The sequence below is a fragment of the Alligator sinensis genome, unplaced genomic scaffold, assembly GCF_000455745.1.
Source record: "Alligator sinensis unplaced genomic scaffold, ASM45574v1 scaffold124_1, whole genome shotgun sequence".
NCBI classification, from domain to species: domain Eukaryota; kingdom Metazoa; phylum Chordata; order Crocodylia; family Alligatoridae; genus Alligator; species Alligator sinensis.
The window spans coordinates 1,780,601-1,799,347 of NW_005842020.1; positions in this window are offsets into that span (position 1 = coordinate 1,780,601).

Genomic DNA, 18,747 nt, shown 5'->3' on the forward strand with positions numbered 1-18,747 from the left:
GATGCTGCCGGCACTGTCAGCAGCAGGGGGGAGGGGTGACAAGCAGTGACCAGGGGTTGACGACCACCCTCAGGTGCTACCAGCAGTGTTGGTGGCAGGGGTGGCGGTCACCTTTTCATAGGGGGTACATGTCCACCCCCTGAGCATGGTGGTGCCTTTTCATAAGGGGTTCACCGCAACACTCAGGGGGTGCACGTGCACCCATGTGCACCAGCTACACATCGCCACTGAAAGTCCGTATCATAAGCAAAAAATTCTGCCTCATCCAATGTACTATCCATCCAGCTAGATGTAGCCTGTCATTATCAGAGTGCCCTGAGAAAGGGTAGGAGGCAAAAAAGAAAAAAAAAAAATGTACCACCCTTTCAGATGTACAATAAAAATTGTAACAAGTCAAGTTACTTTAATATATTTCTTACTGACTGATGAATCCTAGTGTTAACAGAAGAAATCAGGGTTGCTTATTCTTTTCTTGTAAAATAAAACTAAGGCCTTCAAGTTTGATAGTAAGGGGAAACACATCTATCCATATGATCACTTTAGTCCTCTGGTAAAGTAATTATATTATTATAAAACATAAGAGGCATAGTGGGTATGTCTACATGTGCATTAGACCCAGGTGCAGTTTACTCGGGAGCAAATTTATGCAAAATTAGCTAGGCTTACTGTGCGCTAAGCATACACACATGTAGATGCACATGTTTACTGCACAGTAAACTATGTTAGTTCACAGTAAAGTATTTCTTGTAGACACACCTAGAGCCTCATTGCCTTAATCTGACTTTTTTATATTAGTCATGAAGTTTCACTGGTTTAAAATTGAGTGAAGACAGCGGCAAAGTAGGATCCTTGCCCCATGTTCTATTCTATTCTATTCTATTCAAACACCTATGTAGCAAAACCCCCAGTTCTGGGGGTGTTTTTTGGGGTGGGGGAGGTTATTTAAAAATACATTCCCTCCCCTTCCCCTAACCATTTTTTACTTTTTGTCTCCCTCTCTATTTCTAGATAAGTATAAGTGAGCTAAGACATAGGATAAGCTTTAGCATTTTATTTTAGTAGCAAGTTGTTTTTGTTTTATTTATTTTTTTCTCCTTCTTTTCAAATAAGTGCCCTGTTATGGATATCCACTGTTTTATATTGTATAATTATTATGTTTATATTGATTTTTACTGTTCTATATTACTGTTTTACTAATACGATATGATTTAGGCCTACATATGTAAATTAGCATAAGTCATGTCAAGGTTCCATTTTGTTTGTCAAGTCTCCATCTTGTGTCCCCTGCCCAGGCATACCCTATTGTAACTCTGTTGTAACTGTGTGACTCATACCTACCCCTCCTATGTAACTAGGTTACTGAATGAATGGGGATGAATGAGGATGTTTGAGAGACAATGGCAGTAGGTCTAAAAATAGCTCCCTCTGAATGACCAAACCATCAAAACCAATACCTGGACCAAGGACCCAGCCATTGGAACCACCCTCAGCATTCAAGACACAAAAGATGAGGCAACCTACCATTGTGCCAAGCTGCACATGCTCAGTAAGAACACCTGGAACCCTCTGGAATAGGACTGACATTGCCTGGATAGGCCCTCCCTGTAGGAGATCATAGGTAGCCTGTCCCATAAAAATGGGTAGTGAAGACTGACTCCTTGGGATGCCCTCTCCATCTGGACCAGCACCACGTTATCCATCCAGATGCCCTGCTGGAAAATCCCCTCTGGAGAACACCTTGCTGGAGAAGACCCTGACTAGCCATCGAGGATCAACTCAGCACAGGATAGGTAGCTATCACCCTCCTTCCTTCCCCAAGCAAAGGACTTGGACTCCATTTCTCTTCCCTACATGGACTCCAACCCTTCCACTGAGTCTCTTTCTCCTGCTGCCATTGTGAGTTCTTGTGCGTATGTGTTGCATATGTGTGAACCAATAACTACATGGGGCTGTATAGTGTGTTGTCTGTTTAAGTAATCTGTTATTTTGAAACCCCGAGTCGGGTTTTTGTTTGTTTCCTAACTGTTTCCTCCTTGCCACTACTTATCAACCCCAAGTTCCCAGGTTTCTGACTCTCTCTCTTTTCTGGCTGTCTCCTCCTTGCCGCCGGGCTTTTTCCCTTGCATCAGTGACCTCAAGTAACCCCAAGCCTCAGTTCCTCAGCGAGCTTCTCCCTAGTCTACCAGTTCTAATCGTAGTTCCAGCAACTTTCACTCCTTACACTTTCTCTCTCACCTTAACCTTTCCCCAAGTACCCCAAACACACACATACATACTGTACCATCCAAGTTAGGAACTCATCTGTGTATATGTGCAGGTTTGTGTATGAACTGGTGAATATATATATATATATATGTCATTGTGTGTGTGATATACGAATTAGTGATCTGTATATGTGTACTGAGTGTGCGGGTATTGACAACTGATTGTTGTCTAATTTTTGGTGTGTGTATGTGCTTGAATTGGTGATAGGTATGCATGTGCCTAGGCTAGTTTGGATGTGTATGTGCCTGAGTTGGTAGTGTGTGTGTGTATGTGTGTGTGTATGCACCTAATTGATTTGTGTGTTTGTATATGTGCAATTGTACAGCACGCCCTCCTGTCTAACAGCCCAATATCGAGATCCTGAGCATTGGCCTGACCCCACAGGGCAATACCTATTAGGCATTTGAGTGGAATTCGTCATCTTAGTTCAATTCTAATATACTGTTTTTAAGTCCCTGAAAATCCATTAAACAATATGCTTTTGTAAATCACTATCATCTTATCCTTAAGAATAGAAATTGTCCTTGATGCTTATGTACAATTAACCTTTTGTATCTTTTTGTAATGGGGCAAATAAATATAGATAAAATAAAATGAAAGTCAAAATAAAGGTAAAATGGAGAGAAAAAAAGTAGGAAACAAAAAATAGCCTTATTGCATCAGTCTAGTTGCTTATCCAGTTAGTAGCCTCACTCTGACAGTGGCTAGTGTATATGGGCTGATGCCACTTATAAATTATTTTACAGAACAATTGTTGTTGTTGTTAATCTAAACACCTTATTTTTTTCATTCTTCTTTCTTTTTTTGCTCTGTGACTGTTATGTGGTGTGTCCACTTGGAACTCCTTGTCTGGTTTTGTGTTATTTTACAAATACTATTTACCTGTATCTTTACTGCTGGTATTTTCTTAAGAGTTTTTTGCAAGTGGTAACAACAGAACATAAAAAATTGAAAACCATAATGTAGCGGCCTGGCCCTTTTATGTGAGAGGCAGCACATTTGTTTAGCAAGGATTCATGTGGAGCCCAAATAATAGATAAGCAAACAAGTGACTTAACACTGAAAGAGCCTTACTGTCTGTCCTTCTCAGATAGTGAACAAGTGGTATGATCTGGTAAATATATACACATATGGTCACATATATATTTGTGAGTGGAATGTAGTTTTCCACCACAAATATTGCTGGCTATTTTTGTTTCAAGAACATGACTTTATCAAGTAAGTAAATGCTGGGCTGGGCTGGGCTGAGTCCCTGGCACACATCACTGCTGGCAGCCTCTCATAGATTATAGAAAACTAAACATGCTATGGCGACAGCACTTGAGCCAGTGTGGAGCATCCCTAGGCAGAGATTGTCATCTGGGCAAGGGAAGTGATTATTCCCTTCTATTCAGCACTGGTGAGGCCACATCTGAAGTACTGTATTCAGTACAGAAAGGATGTGGACAACTTGGAGAGAGTCCAGCGGAGGGCAACAAAAATGGTGAAGGTTCTGGGGAACATGACTTATGAGGAAAGACTGAGGGACCAGTGCTTATTTAGTCTAGAGAAGAGGACACTGAGAGAGGATTTAATAACAGTCTTCAACTACCTGAAGGGTGGTTCCAAAGAGGATGGAGCTAGACAGTTCACAGGGGTGGCAAATGACAGAACAAGAAGCCAGAATCTCAAGTTGCAGCAAGGAAAGTTTAGGTTAGATATTAGGAAGAATTTTCTTATTAGGAGGGTAGTAAAAGCAGAGAAGTGGTAGAATCTTCACCTTTGGAGGTTTTTAAGATGTGGCTAAACAAAGCCTTGACTGGGCTGATCTAGTTGGGGGTGGTACTGCTTTGAGCAGGGGGTTGGACTACATGATCTCCTGAGATTCTTTCCAACCCTAATATTCTATGATTCTATGATTTTATCCTTCAGTGGAGTTAATTAATTTACTGAACACTAATATTGGTGCACATGTAGATGCACCTGCTGTGAGGGACTTCATGCCTGCCTGGAAATCCAACCCACTGAGTTCAGTCATCTAGAAAAAGAAAGCAGATATTCGCAGTTCCATGGGAGGGTGGCCTAACTCAGCCAGATAGGATAGGACAGCAATCACATTACACAACTTAGATACATGATTCCGAGAACATACACTGAAATATATTGAAAATATACAAATAACCAGAAATTAATTCCCTCAAATTTCATTTTAGGATCTGTCACTAAGAGTAAAAGAGAGGCTTATATACTACTATATCTTTAAAAGTCATAATAACCAAGACTGTAATAGCCCTTTAATAACCATAATAGCCATAATAGCCATTTCATGTGTGGAATGCTTGCCTCCAAGTCTGTTGGTAAAGAAAATTGCTTCACACTTCCCAGATAATGAATGTGTAACGTGACTTGTAAAATATAAATGAAAATGAACTAGAAGTAACCCAATCTGACTCTGTAAACTATAACAACTTAAGAGGAGACCAAAGAATTGTGAGGCTTTCTCATTCTGCCTTAAAGGAGTGATTCATGAGAGATATACTAGATGTGTGTTATATAAATAAATGAAAGCTTTATTTAAAGGTTAACAAGCTCTTCCCTCCAGTTCATCTTCATTTATATTTTACAAGCCATGTCATGTATTAATTATTGTATTTTGGTTGCATAGCTTATTAAGTAATGCATGATCAGCCTTCCTGAGACCCAGATGAAGTCATAGGGTCCATGTACACATGACAAAAAATTGCCCATATTGCAGTTTAATTACATTGCACTGTACATGTGCAGGGCCTTTTTTTTTACAGTTTAAATGAGTTTGTTACATTGCAAACTAAACCACATCTGCATGTAGTTTACTTTGCAATGTAGCTATTTGTAACATTGCAGCCTTTTGACAACTCACTCCCCACCGTACAACAGGAGTGGTGGGCTGAAGGGAGAAGCAATGAGGTGAGGGGCCTGATAATTTTTTGGGTTTTTTTTCTCATGTTACCTCAGAGCTCCCAAAGCCCAGGGGAGAGCTGCTGGTAGGCCAAGTAGCCCCTGAGCTGTGGGAAGCCCAGGTCCATCCCTCTGCAGTTGTGGTGCCCACCAGGGCTGCCTGGATGGGCTGCTAGTGGGCTTTATGTTACCCCAGCTTGGGCTCAGGGAAGAGTTAGATTGGGCTGGGTTCTGCCTCAGAGCTGGGGCAGCACCTGTCATTAGGTACCCACCTGAGTGGCCCTAGGGGCACTGCCACCACAGAAAGAAGGACCAGGGCCCCTTGAAGTTCATGGCCTGCTGGCAGCTCATCCCCTGGTCATAGGAGAGGTGGGCCGGCTCCATGAAAAAAGAAGGATCAAGCTCCACACTGATTATTTTTTTCCTGTGCAGCCTGCCTGCATGCAGCTGCTGAGTGGAGATGGGGCTGGGTACCTTCCTCTGCAGCAGCAGCACCCCCCCAAGGCTGCCTTGTTGGGGTGTTTGTGAACTGGAGGCAGTCCCAGCTCCGAAGCAGCACTCTGGTGTATCCAACACTTCCCCAAGACCACCCACTGGAAGCCCACCAGCTACTGCTCCCCGGGGGGACTAGAGGAAAAGTTAGATCTGCTAGAGTGCTGCTTCTGAGCTGGGGCAGCCTCCAGCTCACTAGCACCGCACCCTGGTGGCCACAGGGGGCACTGCTACTTTTTTCTTGTTGAACCTTTCTGCTTCTCCTGCAGTTGGGGGGGGGGGGGGGGGGGTCATCAGGCCTTGAGCTGCAGGGGGCACCAGTTCTTCCCTCTGTAGTGGTGGTACCCCCTGAGGCTGCCCAGGCAGGTAGCCAGCTGATGGGCACCCTCTGGGGCTTCCCAGGCAGGTGACCAGCTCTGAGGCAACACCCAGCCTGATTCAACTCTTTCCTAATCCCGAGCTCATACAGCTCAGGGGCTGCTCAGCCTGCTAGCAGCTCACCCCCCAGCTGCAAGACACATGGGCAGGCTCTGCGAGAAAAAAAAAAGAGGATTGGGCCCCTTGCCATAACAGTGATGGGAGCCCCTAAATTGAAACGGTGGGTTTTTAATCATTGCAATTAAAAACCCATCATTTCAATTTAGGGGACTCAATGCCAATCACATGTACAAGCACCTACAGTTGTACACTATCTTTCACATGTACAAACTGGTTTCTCAGAATGTGATTTCAAGAATGAGAATGTAATCACTGCATAAAAAAATCTGATCCATGATTCAGTGGCCCACATCATCCACCAAAAAACCCCAAACAACTTTCCGCTTGTGAATTAGCCTATTTATGTCTCTTAGAATTAGGAAAGTACTACCTATAGGGCACATGTTCATCTACATGTTTATTAATGTGCAGTGTATTCTGCACATTACATTTAGTAATTGCAAAAGGAAGTACTAAATAAGTGTGTAGCAACCCCCCCGTTTTTCTTTTTTTTTCTTTTTAAAATGCATTCCCTCCCCTTCCCCAACCATTTCTGACTTTCTCTCTGCCCTCTCTATCCCTTAAAAGTGATTACAAGTAATACTAGGTAAGCTAAGTTCTTATACTCCCACATTGTAATAAACCCCTTTTTATATTGTAAATAGTGTTCTGTTCTGTTTGTATTGATTTTTATTGTTTCATATTGTATTATATTATATTCCTATCATTTGTGCATTGACTTTTATTGTTTCTTATTAACACTGTATGGTTTAGGCCTGAAATGTGGGTTGGCAAGAATGATGTCAAGTATCCATTTTGTGTGTCAGGTTCCCATCTTGTCCCCATGCCCTGTTGTCTAAGTAAGTTGTAACCTATGACTCATACCTACCCCTCCTATGGAAATTGGTTCCTGAATGAATGGGGATGAATGAGGGTGCTTGAGAGACAATGGCAGTAGGTTTAAAAATAGCTCCCTCTGAATGACCGAACCATCAACTCGACCCAACCATCACCCTGCATTGACCCTCCCTGCCTCAAGATTTGGAAGACAAAGACTGTTGCAGAAATCAGAAATCAGTCACCCCACCATTACAGACACCTGAAACTTCATGTCCTTACCTAGGTGTGCATATGCTCAGTACACCAGGGGGTGACCCTTGCCTGGGCATGCCCCTGCCACTAGGGTCATAGGAGGTCTTCCCCTATAAAAGGGAGCAGTGAAGACAGACCCAATGAGAATGCCATTTTCCATCTGGACCAGACCAGCTCCATGTCACACTGCCTATCCACCCCAGAGGCCCTGCCGGCAACCCCCTCTGGACAACACTGAGCTGACGGAGATCCTGACTGGCCATCAAGGATCAACTTTCAGCCTGGGATAGGTAGATATTACCCACATACTTCCTCCTACAGTTTGGATCCTCTTTCTCTCTTCTCTCTTTCTCCTCCTGGACTTCAGCCCCTGCACGAAGCCTTTTTAACCCCTACTACCATTGTCTGTGGGTGGGTGGGTGCAAAGGAACTAATAAGATATTGTGTCACCATCTCCCCTGTTCAATAAAACCACTGTCATTTGCAACCCTGAGTTAGGTCATGTTTTACTGAATCCCGCTCCCTTCCCTATCTTAAATTTCAGTCTCTCTCTCTCTCTCTCTAGGCTCCAGCCTAGCCCCTCTCCCCCCGCCTCATTTCCCAACCTCCTCTCAATTCCATCTCCCCTTTTCTGCCACCTCTCAGCCTCTCCTGCTTTCCTGCCACTTGTGCTACCTTCTAGCCTCCTGGCCCCATCCACCGCCTCCTTCCTGTGTCTTTCTGCAGCCTCTCCTGCTTTCCCACCACTTCTTCCACCTTTTAGCCTCCCAGCCCCATTCCTTTCTGCCTTCTGCCACCTCTCCCCACTCCCTATCTCGCTCTGCCTTCTCTTCCCAACCTTTCCTGCTCTCTCTCTGTTCTCTGGCTTCCCCTGCAGCCTTTTGGCCTGCCACTAACTTCCCTGCAGCTCCTCTGGGCTGCTCCACAGTTTCCCTGGAAGCTGGAGCCTTTCTCCAGCTCTTGGCACCAGCAGCCCCTCTCCTGTAGCTTCCTGAGCTCTCCAGAAGTCCCTCTCTAGCACCTGCAGTTTCCCAAGTCAGCTCCCAGTTTCCCCCAGCCCCCAGCCCATTTCCCTTTCCCCACCTACCTTTGACTCCCCTGCAGCTCCAGCTCCAGTCCCAGCCTGTGTGCTGGCTTCTCTCTGGCATCGCTCCCCTGTTCTGCAGGCTTTGGGCATTGTCCTTTAATCAATTAAGATCAATTAACCTAAAGTAACTGGTGAAGATGTGCGTGCATGTGTATATATGTATATATATATCACGATGACATATATATATATATGAGATATTCGTGTATATATATATATATATATATATATATATATATATATATGTCATTGTGTGCTTGATATACGAATTAGTGATCTGTGTATGTGTACTGAGTGTGTGGGTATTGACAACTGATTGTTGGAAACTAATTTTCAGTGTGCATAGCGTGTATGAGCTTGAATTGGTACTAGGTGTGTATGTGCCTAAGCTGGTTATCTTGGATGTTGGTAGTATGTGTGTGTGTGTGTGTGTGTGTGTGTGTGTGTGTGTATGCACCTAATTGATTTTTGTGCATGTGCAATTGTACGCCATGCCCTCCTGTCTAACAGTGTGATATTGGGATCCTGAGCGTTGGCCTGACCCACAGGACAACAAATGCACAGTAGACTGCCCTAGTGTGCATTAGAGTGATTGCATGCTTTTTCATGATGGTTAATGCACAGTAGACTAATACTACTGTGAATTAGTGTAATAGCACAGTTTTTACTGTGATGCCATAATGTGCAGTCAATTAGTCTACTGTGCATTAAGCACCTTGTATAGACACATCTAGTGTATAACATTCATGGATTTTTATAATAAAAATGTAAGGATTAATTTATATTATTGATTTCATTGTAGCATGATTAGAGTTCTGGAGAGCAGGTCTTATGAGGAGAGGCTGAAAGACATGGGACTGTTCAGCCTGGAGAAAAGAAGACTTAGAGGGGACTTGGTGGCAGCCTATAGGTATATGAGGCATACATCAGGGCTTGGGGGAGCATGTGTTCACCAAGGCACTGCAAGGGAAGACAAAAAATAATGAACACAAACTGCTTGAAGATGGCTTCAGATTGGACATAAGGAGAAACTTCTTCACAATTTGAGTGCCCAGGGTCTGGAATAGACTCTCCCCAGAGGTGGTACAGTCACCTACCCTGGAGATCTTTAAAGAACAATTTGACATGCACCTTGCTGGGGTCATCTGACCCCAGCAGTCTTTCCTGCCCAAGTGTAGGGGGGCTGGACCCTATGATCTCATGAGGTCCCTCCAGCCCCTAACATCTATGAATCTATGGATTATTTTTGGGTCGCTAGATAATGATTTTGCAAATACAGTTATTAATGAATTAGAAAATGTCCTTATTATTCTCAGCTGAAGAGAATACAACCATTGGAATAGAAGTTATGAACATAATGTTGTCTGCAAAACAGAATAATTTTTCTTCTGCAGCTATGAATTTAAGATGATTACATATTGTATTATGTTCATATTGCCTGTATACATTAGCTTCACATAAATTATAATAGTTCCATTGATGGTAATAAGAGTCATTTCTGCCTATGACTATCACTTTTCTACAGAGGCCATGAATATAGTCATCAAAAACCAAGGAGAAATGTTCAAAGGCACATCTGGGATTTAGACAACTGCAGTCACTAACTTTCTAGATGACTATGAAAATCTCTCCCACATACAAAATTAAAACCTTGTGATAAAACTAGTTGAAAGGACCCCACATTTGACATCACCTAGGTATAGCCTTTTTTACCAGAAAATGTCCATTCCCTCTCTCCCCCTCAACCCTCCCCCCTTCCCCCACAAATCTTTCAAAATATAGAGGAACAAATGTTTGGGAATTGAAAATTGAAAAAGATAAGATATTTTGATTTCAATGCAGTGTGTGGCACAGTTTGTGGCTGATAGGATATCCAGCAGTTTCTGTGTGATGTCAGATTGTTAACTTCTAAAGAATAAAATTGCTGCTGCCGATCTAACTGAATATGATCATAAACAAGGCATTTGAAGGTGAGATAGTAAGGAAAATTATAAGGTCGAGAGCTGAAAAGATGTAATGTAAAACAAGCTGTGGAATGAGGGAAGACTGCAAATGGTCAGACAAAAGTCTGGTAAATAGTATGGCTGTATATAAGTGAGCTGTCAAGCAAGCTCTTGGTACCTTAGAAGTAGTAGTTTAACAGAATAAATAGTACATTGTAGGCCAGTGTTGAATTGTACACAAAGCCAAGACAGTTACTGTACACAACTTCATAAGACTAGAAGATACTCTATGTAGTTAGAGTAGTTAGAGGAGAAAAAAAGCACTAGTTGTTGTGAAGCTTGTCATCTGACATGTGGAATCCTATTATTATTTTGATTACAAAATCAGGACTCCATTTTGATGGGTGTTGTACCAACATATAGCAAATATGATAGTCCCTGCTGTGAAGATTTCAGAGTTAAGTAGGAGATAAGAAACAAGAGGCACAGAAAACACAGACAGGGAAAAAAAAATAAAGACAAGGGGAAAACAATGTGGTAACAGTGTGCCTCTGAGCAGTGTAGTAAGTAGAGGTAGAGATAGATCCTGGAGGGATGCAGTGATGTGACTGCACTCTCATCCCTGACCATGTAGTAGGAGCAGCAGCTGGGCACTTTTTTAAGTCTCCAAAGAAGGTAAGAATTCCCACCTTCCTTTCCCTCCATGCTTAGTAGAAGGAAGGGGGTGGGGGTGGGGGGAGAGTGGGGGTAACCTTCTTTGGGGACTTAAAAAATTTCTTGAATGCTAATCCCACAGTGTAGTATGCCCTCCCCAGTAGGATGTAGGGGAGGCTGGGAACAGGGGGTGCAGCCACTCCTGTAGTGCTAGTCCCTACTCATATACCCCCTTTTGTAAAATGCTGGATTCTTTTCTCAGTGGAGGTAGCTGCACATCAGCTGTCTGACATTTGTCAAGTGATGGAGGTGCACCAATGATTTTTAAAGGATCTCCGGTCTCACCAGAGTTTTCCTTGTGTTTTGTTGAATAGATAACTCTTCCTATGTGGTATCACCTACTAAGTAAGTCACCACCTTAGTGATGAGCTAGTACTTGACAGGAACCAATCTGTATTCTATATGCTCCCTGTGACATGGTAGGTTTTATCACACCTGATGAAACTTCTGGGTGCTTCTGCTGCAATATCCTGCCTCAGAAATAAACCATAACCTGTATTTTCCCCCTCTCAACCAACCGCCACTGCATTATATCCTAATAACAAACCTTGGCAATTGCAGTACTGTACAGAGAGAATAGCATTTTTTCCAGACACCTGCAGGCAATCAATTTATACCATGAAGCATGATGGTTGATTTATTCTTATTATTTAGCTTGGCATGCATTGCTACAAATATTTTTAGTAGTCATAAAATTAACCCAGTCTTCTTTAAAATTCAGTCAGAGTATTTGACCTGATGGCTTCCCGTGATGGTGTATTTCATGGGTTGATTATGTACTAGATAAAGAAGCATTTCCTTCTATGTACCACTTTTTAATGATAAAGAACCAAAGTGGATAGCAAAAAGCCATTTTATTGGCAAAAGTCTGTTAGCAACAGTGAAAGCTAACTAGCATGTTTTTTTTCCAAAAACCAAGCTAAAACAAGCAACCTTAAATGTGCTTGTTTGTGTGTGTATATTTGTGTACAAGAACATTATTTTTTAGGGGTGTGGTGGTACACTTCACAGAGCTAGTAGAAATAAGTGATAACAAGGACATGGAAATGAACTTAAACTTCAATAGAACGAATTAACAAAGCAATACCTTTGTAGATACTCTGTACAACTTTTGTGCTGTCTTACATGCTATACTGTGTGGCACAGTGAGCTAAAGAGAATATAGATTGACTTTAGTTTTAAAAACAGAATTGGAAATATAAAGGCTAAATGATACTTGAATAACATTACCCACAACTGAATTGGGCATAGTAGCTAATACTGGCATGAAACAAACAAAAATTTAGACTTTGAATCTTTTGGAGAAATTGCAAAAGACCTTAAACGCAATTAAACAGAATTAAGTAATTGGAAGGAAGAATAATAAAGTGATATGCAAAGAATTCAACATTAATTGAATACCTGCCAAAATTGTTTGTATGGCTTTTAGCAATGAAAAGGACTTTTATTAAAAGCAGATAAGAAAAAGGAATTTAAAAAAATCTTGATAAAAGGGAAGTTTGAGACGTAATACAAGAGGTAATATACAGACATTTCAAAATACAAGTGATGTTGTGAGTTTAAAACAGAATCTATAATAACGGAATATGTAAGAATAACTTTTTATCATTTTTAGATTGTAATAAATTTGATATCTAATTGATTTGTAGTAGGTAGCAAAACATTCTTCTAAGTTAAATCATCTGAAAATTGACAAACATGGGGAGCCAAAATTATCCCAAACTCTCTAAGGAGTCAAAAACGTAGTTTGGCTTCCATATACAGGGAGAGCATTTAGGACAGTTGAGAGGTACTGTGCTGGAAAGGGCAGATGGCATAAACAGATGGGAATAGGCACTACTGGCACTATGCTGTGAAACCTCCAGCACACTTTGTGTTTCACTGTTAGGTTTCTATCTAGTTCTACCATAGGCTGATACTGCAGGTGGTATATTTCAGTCTAGTGCAGGATTCATGGGATATGTACCACACCATCCAAGGCAGGCTTTGAGAGAAATAAGTTACATTGATCCATTGGTTCTAACTCCCACATAAAAACTGAAGTGATTGCAGCAGTGACTATAGTAAACCTGTTAGGGTGGCTCTGCATTGGAACTCCAAGCCTGTGTTTAGATTAGGGTAGTTGATTTTGCTACTTCAAGCCTTCTCCTTTCTTAGCATTTAACCTAGATAAACTTTTATTTCTTATATGGATGAAATAATATATACTCTAGATACAGGCTCAGGTAATGTGAGGAAACCCCCGACCTGCAAGCATTAATAAGAAAAGACTATAGACAGGCTCATAAAGGTCAGAATAGGAACATGATTAAAGTTACAGTAAAATTAAGAGGAGTCAGCACCAACTCTAATATTTTAAATCTTATATTTTAAATATTGAAATACATCTTAAATCCAATATATCTTAAATGTTGAAAGAAGAAAAAGTCTAGTGAGGGGAAAGCTGTTTATGTAATAACTAGAGCTGCATGCAACATCTGCCTCAAGCATACACCAAATATTCACCTCTTTTCAGTTTGCAGTGATTGTTATGCACAAAAATGTTTCCACACGAAATTTTTAGGTAGGCTGGCTAGTCTATTTGGCTGGGATTCAAGACTAAACTACAGATTCCCAGCACAATCTCAGAGAAGTAATTATCAACCCTGTGTTTCAACTCTACATCTGCACAATGGAATTTATAACTTTCTCCCTGACAGGGGTATTGAGAGGATGAAAATACTGAGGTGGAGGCCATTTTTTGTGCCAGCAAACTTCTAGTCAAGACAAGGAGTTTCAAGAACAGGCACCAGGTGCAAGACTTCTGTGCAGAGACTTCCTCCCTGCTTTACATATGCAGTGTATACATTTTTTCTGCAGACAGTCTTGAGTTTTGAGCTAAACCTCTTGCCAATTTCAGAAGAAAAAGGAGTTTAAAGAAAAAATCCACAAGTCTGTCTCTAAAAAACAAGGAGATTGTATGTAATCCATTATTTTAATAACTACAGTGCAAAGGGACTAGGTGAGCATGGACTTAACTATTAGGTATAGGAATATGAACAATTTTCCATGAAAGAGGGTGACTTTAGCCCTCAGTGAGAAAGGGATTAATTTTCTTGGTTTGTCTTCTGCTTAGCATGGAATAAGAGCATGGACACAGGAGCCTGCTGTGGAGAAGCTAATACATGGTAAAGCCTTGCTCTCTTTTTACCCTGTGGTCCATATTCTTCTACAGGTCTTGACTCCTACATATTGCTATTCCTCTTCTTTTTTTAAGATTCACCAGGACAGAGTCCCCAGTGATCAATAATGAAACTCACTTAGTCTCAAGCAGGTCCTTTACTCCAGAAAAACAAGGACATCTGTGTTTCAATCTTAATTAACAGCAGCAGAGGCTAAGAAACAACAGGGCTAGGGACAGACATTACACATAAACTGGTTTAAATGATCAGAAACTGGTTTAAACCTCTCAGAGAACATAAGCTCAGTACACACAAACCGGTTTCAAAATGTCTGAAGCTGGTTTAAGATAAACGTCTGTCCCAGGCCCCTTCCTGGTTTAGATTCATAGATTCATAGACTGTAAGGCTGGAAGGGGGTCCAGCCCCTGGCACCAGGCAGGAAAGACAGGTGGGGTCAGGTCACCCCAGCAAGATGACGATCCAGTCTCCTCTTGATAATTTCCAGAGTAGATGATTGCACCACCTCTGGAGGGAGCTTATTTCACAGTCTGGCTACCCTAACTGTGAAGAAGTTTTTCCTAATATTGAGCCTGAAATATTATTCCAGGAGTTTGTGGCCATTACTCCTGGTTCTCCCCAAGGGTGCCCTTATGAACAGTTTTTCACCAAGTCCCTGACCAAGTACTCCCCTGATGTAGCAGTTAACTTCTTACCAAGTCCCCTCTCATCCTTCTTTTTTTCAGGCTGAAGAGTCCCAGATCCTTCAGTAGGGGTGTGCAAAGCTTCAGTCGCCTATTTGAATCAGAGAACATTCAGCCCGATTCAGAGGCCAAATCACTGAATATGAATTGAATCAGGAGATAAAAATACTTCCAAATCAATTCAGAAAAGATTCAGGAAAAGATTTAGAGATTCGGCGATTCGGAAGGCAGTCTTACAAGGGAACAGAAACTGAGAAGAAGGAGGGGGGCTGGGGGGAAAGACTGACATCCGTAGCTAGCCAGTGACTGTGATTTTTCCTTGAGTCTCCTTCCAATCACAGTGCTCTGGGGGGAGGGGCATAGAAACAGCATATAAGCCTCTGTCTGCAGCCTTTCTGTCCCTTTTGTGAGCTGTTTCTGCCTGAGCAAAAGAGGGACGGATGGCTGGCCCAGAAACAGGTGGTGGACAGAAATCTAACTGTGCCCTGTTACAGGCTACCATCCCTACTGTTTTCATCTCGCTGTGCCATAACACAGGCAAAGTCACATGTCATGAGTTTTGCTTTGAACAGTTTGAGGTGCGGTTTCCCAGAAACCCCTCTACCTAGCTCCTTGAAACTTGGCAGGATTCATATCTGCAGAAGGGCCTACTAGCGCTGCTGTTTACATCCAAATCTGCCACAAACTGACAAAGTTATAGGTATTTCAGTGATTCTCTATTATAGTCTATGGCAGAATCATCGAATCTCTCCAAATCAGTGCTGAATCTTCTGAAGCCAATTCAAACAAAAACATACAAAGATATACACTAAACACACACGAAGACAAACACACTCTATGGAGATGTTATAGTTACCAGCTTGCTTGTTCAATGTTAGCACTGGGTGGCCAGCCCAGGCTCATTGAGGATGATGGGAACGGGGGTGAACGGATGTGCCTGTGTTCCAGCAAAGGTTGCAGAGCGTGAATTCTCCCTCTACTATTGTTGAATCCCACTTTTATAGGGATTTCAAGTCTTTGTCCACAGCTGAGAATTTGAGGTACTTTTCCATCCACATGTTCTCATCCAGCTGTTGTTTTTCATCCTTCTTTTTGTTATGTCAGCTCGAGGTCACTCCTGTCATAAAAGTCAGGCATTCAGCCTTGAAACATTGTGTAGGCTAAATTGCAGGTTATGAATAATTCCTCCTTTATCTTGTTGCTTAGCTTATCTCCTCTGCACCTAGTCACAGACTGGTTCTTCAGCCATCCATCTAACAATTCATTGTCTGGTAGCTTGCACATTCAGCACCTTACACAGACACAATAGACATTCCATACATTCCTCATTCATTCAATCAATCATACTACTATCATTAATATACTATATAGAAAGTTCTTAGCTAGATTACATATATAAATGTTTGCACACACACACACACACACATATATATATATATATATATATATATATACTTACTAAACATATTACTGTCACTATAATGCTGTTATTACTTAATCTATTCTAATGCCAAGCCATTTAAGCTAACATGTTCTGGCATTGTGTTACATGTTATATACTGCTAAAATTAATCATAAAAAAAACCAAACAAAACTTTATTCAATCACACACTACAGGAAGAATCACCTCCTTGGTCTTTCTGGAGATGCATTGATTGATGCATGCCAGAGTATTATTTGCCCTGCTGACAATAGAGTCGCATAGCCAGCTCATATTCATGCTGTAGTCTATTATTACCCTCAGGTCTCTTTCATTCATAGTGCTGGTCAGGTTGGCATTGCCAAGCCTGTAAGTGTAAAGGGGATTGTTTATATCCAGGTGGAGCACTTTACATTTCTCAATGTTGAACTTCATCTGGTTCTGATCTGCCCAACTTGCTAGCCTGTCTAGATCTGCCTATATCTGTAGCCTATCTTCAAGCGTGACCACACTTCCCCATAACTTGGTGTTATCTGTGAACTTGGCCAGTGAGCTCTTTAACCCCTCACCCAAATCATTGATTAATATGTTGAAAAGTACAGGACCAAGCACCAACCCTTGCAGGACACCACTGCTCACTTCTTGCCAAGACAACGCAGATCCATTCATTAGGACTCTCTGGGTCCTATCCTGCAGCCAGCTTTGTACCCAACTAACCATCTCACAGTTAAGCCCACTATCTTCCAATTTTCTCAGAAGAACATTTTAGGATACAAGATCAAAGGCTTTTGGAAGTCAAGGTATACAATATCCACCACTTCTCCCTTATCCAGGCGGCGAGTCACCTAATCATAAAAGGACATGAGGGTGGTTAGACAAGATCTGCCCATGATGAAGCCGTGCTGGCCGTTGTTCAGAATCCTACCTTCTGCAAACCTATTATACATAGACTCCTTAATGATTTTTTCCAGGATTTTCCCTGGGATAGAAGTTAGGTTAATTGGCCTATAGTTATCTGGGTCCTCCCTCGTCCCCTTCTTGAAGGTGGGTATAACCAGAGTTAAACCAGAGTCCCCCAGCATCCCAGATGCTTTGCAGCTGGGCTAGGCTAGGCTGTGCTCTCTGTTCCAAAGAACAGTCTGACCCCACCCCTCTCCTCCCTAGCCAGAGCTTTGCAGGAGACTGAAGGCACATCAGGGTCTGCCTGGCTTCCCTTGCTGGTCACTGCTCAAGGAGGGATTCCCCTCTCCCTCTCTCCCTCCCTCCCTCCCATCTCCCACAGCATGGACCCCAGCGCAACAGACCCTAGGCATGTGGTATGCTAGCTAATGCTGAGAGGTGTCTATGTGTGTATTCTCTGATTTCACTGGGACAGTCAGACAAGACAAAGGCAGACAGGACAGTATCCATGTAGGGCTTTTTAGAGCTCATCAACAGGGCAGCTGGTAATGTCCCTCCATTCCTTCCTTGGAAAAAGCTGTTTAAGGAGAGCTTGAAATAATGAGAGGCTTTCATTTTGCTGATGGGCTAACAACACTGGTTTTATCAGCCCTTTTGCTGGTTTGCAGCCCTGTCAGGTTTGCAGACAGGGAAAGGGAGATTGAAAAGCTCAGTATCAACAAGAGATGCATACACTGCACACACCCCCTTTGCCTCAGACTGCTAGCCAGGGGCTGGGCTCTGACAACACCCCCACAACTTGAGCAGGGAAAGGCCTGAGATGGTGCAGGCAGGGTGGGGGTTTAAACCTCTCCCTAATCAGAGCATCCTGCCAGGGCCTTCTAGTAAAACACATTTCATAGTGACTACCACATTCAATACAAATATAACATAATAAAAATAGACATAGCTTATCATTCTTTATTGACAGAAACAAAAAATCATGGTAGCTAACTTAATCTGTGGGGAATATCTCTCTGTATGGAAAGAGCATCCCCTAAAATTAACTACTAAAGGTTTGGGTATGTCATAACACAAGGGGTTTCTGGAAGTCTCCTAAACTTAAGCATGTTCTCCTCATCTCCTCAAGTCTAGGTTACTGCTGGTCTATTAAAGATGACTACATCATTGCAATAGCCTCAATGAGCAGCAATTGCTCATTGTCGTTGCTGACAGTACACTTCCTTCTATGGAGCACATTTTATACCATGGGACGCATTCTGTAAACACCCTTGCATGAAATAACTGCCGCCACCTCTCATAAAGGAAATAGGGCAGATTATGATAGAAGAGTCTTGAATTTAAAATACCAAAATGGCTATTGTGAAATCCTTGATGGTTGCATTGATGCATCATTCCTACTTTAGTTTAGACAGAAATGAAAAAGAGTAGGGGGAAAAAAACACAGCAAAAGATGAACAACGCATGCTCTTATAAAAATGTTTTTTCCCCAACATTTTTCTTACATCAATGATTTATTTAAGTGCCTTTGATACAACCCCACTTGAAGACTGATCTGCTATCTCTGTATTTATGAAAT